This window comes from Rhipicephalus sanguineus, chromosome 10 (genome assembly GCF_013339695.2).
Source record: "Rhipicephalus sanguineus isolate Rsan-2018 chromosome 10, BIME_Rsan_1.4, whole genome shotgun sequence".
Taxonomy (NCBI): domain Eukaryota; kingdom Metazoa; phylum Arthropoda; class Arachnida; order Ixodida; family Ixodidae; genus Rhipicephalus; species Rhipicephalus sanguineus.
In genome coordinates, this window is record NC_051185.1 from 39,003,720 (window position 1) to 39,011,273 (window position 7,554).

Sequence of the window (7,554 nt, forward strand, 5' to 3'; positions counted from 1 at the left end):
AGAGAGCTGATTCGCTAAATTCCTATGTCCTAATTTTTTGAATAAAAGTTCAAAACACTGTCTCTTTTGATTTTTGAAACGGCGACATCTTAGTAGGAAATGGTCGATATTTTCAGGTTCATTACAGCTGGAGCATAAAGGGGATGGTACCAGACCTAGACCTGTTTAAGTAGAAATTAAGCGGTGGTATACGGCGTCTTAATTTAGTTATGGAGACTTCCAATTTACGCGTTGGACACCATTTATTATCCCATGCGAAGTGCAAATGCGAAAATTCTGGATTAGATATTGTAATCTATAACGAATCCTCAAGAAAACAAAATTTCCTGAACCTCGCCGCTATAACATAAGCTGTTAGAGGCATGACTGACATAATCGGACCATCAAGGGATGCTTGCGCGAGTGAGCCAGCCATCTCATTTATAAAAATACCACGATGACCTGGCGCCCATATCAATCGCACTAGACGAATGCTTGCAGGGAATAAGGATTTAAATGTATTTAGTACAGCTGATTCCGACGACGATGAGAGGGATGAACATACTGATAACAAATCAGTCACTATCACAGCTGTCGAATGAGTTGCTGTAAGTTTTCGTAGAGCTAGAATAATAGCCGTTAATTCCCCTTCAAATATGGGTGTATAATCTGGGAGGCGTAATGAATATGACCAGGATAATGACTGAGAAAAAAATACCCACACCTGCTTTCTCATCACTCATAGATGCATCTGTTGAAATTACAGCATTAATTTCTAATTGAGACATGTTCTCTTCTGATAAGCCAATCACATACTTAGAGGGCAAGTGTATAGCATTCGTTGGAAAGATGTCATCGAGTTCCATTTGCACATTGCCCATGGGCTTACCTGATGGAATGATTTCTAAAATATTAACATATAAGGCATCTAGTAGGGTTTGAACAAACAGCACTTGAGGCTTATATACACGGAACCAATGCTCATTGAAAAAACACTGGGTTCGGCAAAAAATACGTACTGTTGCCTTCTTAAAGTAGATTAATAAATTTTGAAATAAGTTTTAACTGTTAAAATACGGAATCTGCAAGCGAGAGTAGGTATCCCAGCTTCTTGATACAAAACGTTGTTAGCTGTAAATTTTGGCACACCTAGACAACTGAGAAGAGCTTCCCGCTCTAAAAGCACAAAGGGGTTTAACTTGTACGCTGGTCGACCAGAGTACAGTACACAATCAAATTCAAGGATCGGGCGAACGTACATCCGGTAAATCATGATCAGTGTACCTCTGCGTAGACCGGAACGGAGCCGGCCAAGTCTATTTATCATCCCAACAGCGCGTGTAGCCTTAATTTTAATATGTTCAATGTGATTACGCTAGCTGAGTTTTTCATCATATAGCACACCTAGATATTTAATACAGTCAACTTAGGGAATTATTTCTTGATGGTATTGAAGAGAAATATTAACTGGCACATCCAAAGGAAAAACTATTATGGAACTTTTCGTAACGTTTAGTTTCATATGAATATCATTAAACCAGGTTGCCAATGTTGCTAAATATGACTGTAAAGTTGAATGGAGTAAATGTATATCACAGTCAGACGCAAAAAACGCAATGTCATCTGCATATACGTATACTTGTATTTTATCGCACAGGGCTATTGAACCAAACAAAATATTAAATAAAACTGGCGAGAGAACAGAGCCCTGGGGAACACCTCTCATTTGACTATATTTAGATGTAGAAACACAACGCCGCAGAGGCAAACACTAGAGGGTGAACGTTAACGTCGACATCTTCCAGAGGCACAAAACAAGAGCATCGCTTCCCAAGGTGTGCGCTAGGGATATGCTGACTAGCCTAAAGGAATTTTCGCTTTCTCATTACAGAGCTTAGCCACTGCGGAAGATGAACCGTCCAAAAAAATTGAGCTGTTGCCTAAAGTGATGCCGATTACGTCAATTATGATATAAGGCCACTAAAGTACAGGCACTGGGTCGGGTGGAATGCTGTATAAGTTAACCGAAAAAATAAAACAAAGCCTTGGTACAGCAAATGGGGCGTTGCATGATGAAGGAATTATCAACATCATCCCATCTGATAGTCTTACCGCTTGCTCGTTAGCATTGTAACTTATTCGATCTTTGATTTTTAATCTACATTTCCAATGTTTTTTTTTAGCTTTATAGGTCTTAACCTTAAACATCCTGCCGCCTGGTTTTTGGATCAAGCGCCTTTGTAGGTGAGCGCCATGAGGAAGAGCACTTCTTCATCATCATCACTGCTGCCTCCGACGCATTTCATTAAGAAGCAGCGACATGGCGGACGGTCAGCGATCTGGCACTGGCTCCTCGAAGCGCCCCAGGAACATGACATCCGGTAGTAAGAGCCCAACTAGAATGAGGGCACACCCGAAGGGCAACGTATCCCCGAGGTCAACAAGAAGTGGCGGCAGCGCATCCCCGAAGAGTCAGCGCTCGCCGACGTCATCGGCCATTCAACCACTGGAACGACACGACCAACCGCGTAACGCCGGCGGACATAGCTCGCCGAAACAGACCGGTTCGCCAAAGCGTGGGGCATCACCGACCAAGCTTACGGAGAAACCGGTAAAGACGCTGAATCAGGGAAAGTCTCCCACTCCCACGGGACCGAATGCGTCCGGACGGGCTTCGCCGAATCCAGCAGGCACGCCGACCAGTCGGCCCTCATCGACGACGAGCGGTGTGGTCCCGCATGCGAGACCTGGCGTAGCCCCGCAGAACCTTCAGCAAAATGAAACTGTCGTTCCTGAAGTCCGCGGCAACCTCTCGCCAAAACGAAGGGGTTCGCCGGCCGGGCTGAGGCAAGAGAGACCCGCTCCGAAACCGGGAGACGCGTCCCCTCGGCGGGGCTCGCCGAAAGCTATGAAGTCCGGAAGCGCGTCGCCGAAGCAACGAAATTCGCCGGGGCGAGAACCTTCACCAGTAACAGCGTTAACGTCGTCAACGCCTCCTGGAAGTGGCGGTGGTGGTGGTCCGGTACCAAAACCTTTTCCGCCGGGGGCGCCTGGAAACACTCACGCGGACGTTTTTCCGACTGGCGGAGGACCGCCTCTCGGAGGTAGTACAAGCATTCGCAGATCTTCTCTGCAAAACGCAGATTTGAAATTTTGCAATCTGTAAAGTTTAGCTGAATTTTACAAGCTCACAGTTATGTTGAGCAAGACCTTAATAGCCACCTGTCATCGACACATACCAATATTGAGACCAATGGTTGTCCAATTATGCGATCCTCCACGGCGTCTTTCAGGTAATACCGGTGTTAAAGATGTATAAGCACATTTTAAAAATTGTTAGGTCTTTGCGTTCTAAAACCACGATATGATTACCAAAGACCCGTATCGATAGCTCCAGAAAAGGTTGACCAGCTGGTGTTCTTCAACGGGCCCCTAAATCTAAGTTCACGGGCCTTCAATCAGCAAAATGTGTAATCCGCGCGCATCGCTCTGAATTTTGTCGTCGTAAACGTGGCCTCCGCGATTGGCTCCGGCCGCGCTCTACCGGAACTGATCGTGGTGGCCACAATAGGAAAACAGAGACGCTAAGCGTTCCAGAACAACCTATGGACAACCATATAAATTACGGGGTTTATTTATTTCTGAGGCATAAACGTCTTCATTTATCACCCAGTCTAAAACTAAAAGAACACTACGGGTGGTACAATCATTAAACTGTTTCTTGGGGCGCTCACACCTGCTGCAAGAAGTCTGGCTAGCTTCGATAGCTTTGCAATCTGATGTATGAAACGGAATACAGTTATGCTTTGTAACTCTCATGAATGTGGTGCTCGACCTTCAGTCGAGTTGAGTAATTCCGATGAAGTTTGAGTTTGGTTCATAGTGTAATCCGTCACTGACAGGAGCTCCTGCGTCACACGAGCCGATGTCTGCGAAAGATCATGTTGCGGCCACCCCTCCGGCCGCCGACGCCGGGCCGTCGACGGCGAGCCCCGCCCATGCCACTTCACGCGGACCCACCATATCTCTGAAGGACCCACGGTACCGGCACTTCACCCGCGCCCTCTTGGCTGATCGAGGACGTCGCGGAGCGAACGGAAGTCCCAGGGGTACTTCGTCACCGAAGGGGCGCGCGTCGCCCTCGGTCGGCACCTCGTACTATGCTTCGGACGACGACGAAACCATCATCGAGTTCGCCACTTCACAAGTGCGCCGCACAAAGAGTGGGGGTCTTGGAAGAAGACGCTCGGGAACCCCTTCACCCGTCACAACGCAGAGGTATCGCCGTCAAGACGCGCATGTCTGATTACATTTGTCTAGAGGATCAAATGGGGTAGAGGCCAAAGAAAGATGGAAGCTTAAAACGATGAAAATTTTATGGACAAGACAAGTCACTCTGGCGAGCGATTCGACAGGGGGACCTGCCTTCGTCCGGGCAAACCGCCGCGGTGGTGTAGTGGTTATTATGCGGCTTGACTGCTGACCCGAAGGTCGCGGGTTGGAATTCTGGCTGCGGCGGCCACATTTCAATGGAGGCAAAATAGATAGAGGCCCGTTCGCTTAAATTTAGGTGCACATTAAAAATAACGGTGCTCGAAATTTTTGGAGCCTTCCGTACGGTATCTCTAATAACCTTATTGTGGTTTCGGGACATAAAACTTGAACGATTCGTATTATGATTCGTGAAGGCAGTGCAGCAACATCCTTGTTCTTCGAATTTTCATGACTTTTCGGAAATAAACAGCCCACAATCTTTAGCGAGAGTTCCAGACCGATAAAGCAATGAGAACACACGTGCTGATGTCGTATGTTTCTCGGAAACCACTTTGAGTGCTTAGCAGGTAACGTGTTGCGCTGTTAAGCTCGGGGACAGGGGTTCCATTCCTGGTCACGGCGGTCGAATTTTGATGGTGTCGAAATTCAAGAATACCCGTAAACTTATATAGATTCAGGCACACGTCAAAGAACCTCAGATGGCCAGAACTGATCCGAAGCCTTCCACCACGGCGTCCATCATAGTCGCAGCGTGGTTTTGCCGCGTAAAGCTCCAGATATTATTGTGGTTGCCGTATAGTACAGGATAAGGGCATGCGGCTTTTCGGCAACCACAAGCGGAACATGGCAGCCATCGTGAAGAAGCAGATATGAGGACGCTGGCGCTCAGTCTGAAGTCGGCCGAACAACCCCTCCCGACAAGTGTGGGTTGACAGGAAAATAGTTTGAACAATCGTACCTAAATTATCACTCTCTCTTTCTGTGACCAGAGAGGGTTCAAAAACACGAACAGCTCGCCTTAAGGTCTCCACAGTGACATCTCCAATCAAGCGTCATGGATTTCACGAAGTCTATTCCGAGACAGATGAGCTTTCATCTATGTGCATGTTAGCTGACTATATAGAATTTCGAAACAAATACTAAAGTCGACAAATTTGAAGAACTTGTGGGAGAACAATCTCGAAATGCGAAATATGAGCATTATATCGTTGTGTATCGGGCTCACGACCGTACAGATCGCACATCTTTTCCAAAAGCGCTCACATGCTCATAGATACACGTTCTTGGTCTGCTCTGTCATATGTTGTACTCGAGGTGGCCCTACATCTTCTAGTACACCAATCAATATATAGATATGCTACACCACGTCGGGGTGATGAGAAATCACCGAACAAAGAGTATCGCTGACCCGAGTGATAAGCCTCGTTCGAAGATTTCCCATTACGTCAAGCCTCCATGTGTCATTGAAATTTGTCTTTTTAGGCGTGATACCGGGAAAACTAACGTCAAAAGCGCGCTGCATAACTCAGGTTACTTTAAGAGTTAACTTCACTCTGTTTCCAATTGTCTACTTCGAACAGAGGTGGCAGAATTCACACAAACCAAGTGGTTCAAATATATCCTCAGCAGCTCTGAGCGGTAGTAAAAGAGCTCATATATTTCTTAGTTTTAGATGTGTCAGAATTTGCCCGTCTACTGTATCGGCAAACGGAATGTCGTATATGCTTCCAGGTCTTCTATCCTGCTGCCGTCACCTCTACGCGAAAGACTGAGCTTGCTAGGCCTAAGCAGCAAGAGCAAGCCTTCCGTTCCATCCAGTCCTCAGGATGTGGTCGTGAACGAAGAACTGTCCTTTTACATGATTCACGTGAGCGATGCGATTTGCTTTTTGTGTTACGACATATCTGAGCGGGCGATAATAAGTAAAAGCAAGAATTGAGCCGCAATTTAACAATTTCTAATACAAAGCCCAGGCAAACTGGGCTTTGTATTAGAAACCTCTTTACAGCTAGTGCTACAAGTGCGCAATGCCCATTCCTCAAAGGTTCTATAGCTGGGCTGCACAGGCGTGCGCAGGGTTCCTCTTCAGGGGGGGGGGGGGGGGGACGAAGGTTCCTCGCAGCGCCTCCCCTCCCAATTATGCCAATGTATGGCGCTGACTTTGCGCCCCCCCCCCCCCTCTAAGGTGAATAAGAGAAAGCCCGCCCTGCCCCCCCCCCCTCCCCCCGTGCGCACACCTATGCTGAGCTGAATGGAGTCAGTTTCAAGATGAGATTAGCGGAGTGGGAGGGATATCTGGCTGGCGCGTGTCCCCATCACCCCTTTTTTTACAATTCGACGCCGCTGACGCATCATTAGTACAGTTTTGCATTGATGATGAATTCAAACTCATTGAAAAAAAACGTGTCTATTAGTGGCGGATGTAACTCTTTCATCCGCGAGCTCCGCCTTGACCTCTAATTGTGCTGACTTACGCAGGTGAAGTTCCGGTGGAATTTAAATTAGTTATTACGAGCCGCTTCGAAATCTTAAGAACAACTTTTATTGCCTTAACTGTAGGATTGTCAATGCAGAGAAAGTTAAGTGAGTACGTTGACGACGCTGTGACGCAGAGGTAAAAGTAACGTATAAGAGCGATATAAAGAGGTAATGCTTAATTTCGGTTAACCATACCTGCATACAATGTTCAGTTCAAAGTTTTAATCGGAGGAAAGTTTAAAGCATGAGTAGGTTATTTGTTGGCCGGAAGCTAGTCAAGAATGCACCACAAGTGGTCAACCAGTGGTGATTCAGAACGCAAATGAACATCACTGAAATGTCTTCGGCAGGGGCGTAGGCAGAAATATTTTTAGGGGGGGGGGGGACCTCGATCGGAAGTGGGGGCCGGGCAGGCAAATGTGGTCGAATGTCAGTTTGTGCTCTGTATGCCATGGTACAAAGAATTTCGGAGGGGGGGGGGGGGGGGGCGGCACGGGCCCGGTGTGCCACCCCATGACTATGCCACTCGTCTTCGATTACAGCCCACACTAACCTTTCTTATGCGTGAAAGGGTAACACGTAGTTTGGTGAACATCTGAATACATTGAATTGAGTTAGGAATCTAGTGATCGCTCCGGCTCCTCAGAATTTCTTTGGAGGCGTAGTTCATCCTATAGTAGCAAGGTACACTTGTAAAATCACTTTCTTGCGCGTGAAAGTGACTTCGTACAAGAAAAAAAATACTACAAAGTAGACAAAAGTAGAAATAGCGGTTCAACCATGGAACTATGGAACTAACCCGAACGGCAATATCGGCCGTGT